Here is a 563-nt window from a genome sequence, read left to right on the forward strand (position 1 = left end):
GAATAGGGAAACAGCAGAAAGGATGTTTTGTGATAGCAAAACATTTGAGAGAAAACTGTTATTTTTCAGAGACCTTGAAAGTGGCAACTGAAGTATTTTCCAAATCTAAAACTGCATTTAAAAAATTCAACAATATTTCCAGACAATATTGCAAGCCATCAGGAAATCTACAAGGAATTTTCTAGCATTGTAGCAGCTGCACAAAAGAATTTTACTAAAAGAGTTTTCTAATTCCATAAAATGAGAACAACCCTCTGTGTTTTCTCTTTTTTTAATTCACCCAGGCCTCAAAAGGCTCTACTGGTGCTCGCTTCAGCAGCATATACACTAAAATTGGAGTGATGCAGAGAAGATTAGTGTGGCCCCTGAGCAAGGATGACACACAGATTTGTGAAGTGTTCCATATTTTTTTTATTTCCTGAATTCACGCACCTATAATAGTTAAATGGCAAGGGAATATCCATCTCTGACAAAACTAAACAAAAAAAGGGGGATACAAATGAAGGACCAGGGGCTGGTGAGATGGCTCAGTGGTCTAAAGCACCTACTTGGAACAAGCTTAG

The 563-nt window shown here is 37.5% G+C and overlaps 1 non-coding gene across 1 annotated transcript; it reads left to right on the forward strand.

The window, feature by feature from the left end:
- The first annotated feature begins 303 nt into the window (after positions 1 to 303).
- Positions 304 to 410, forward strand: LOC111815046. The gene has a single exon (XR_002819858.1). It is a non-coding gene; the product is annotated as a U6 spliceosomal RNA (small nuclear RNA).
- Positions 411 to 563: the final 153 nt, after the last annotated feature.

Source organism: Octodon degus, unplaced genomic scaffold, assembly GCF_000260255.1.
Source record: "Octodon degus isolate 3935 unplaced genomic scaffold, OctDeg1.0 scaffold00010, whole genome shotgun sequence".
Lineage (NCBI taxonomy): Eukaryota > Metazoa > Chordata > Mammalia > Rodentia > Octodontidae > Octodon > Octodon degus.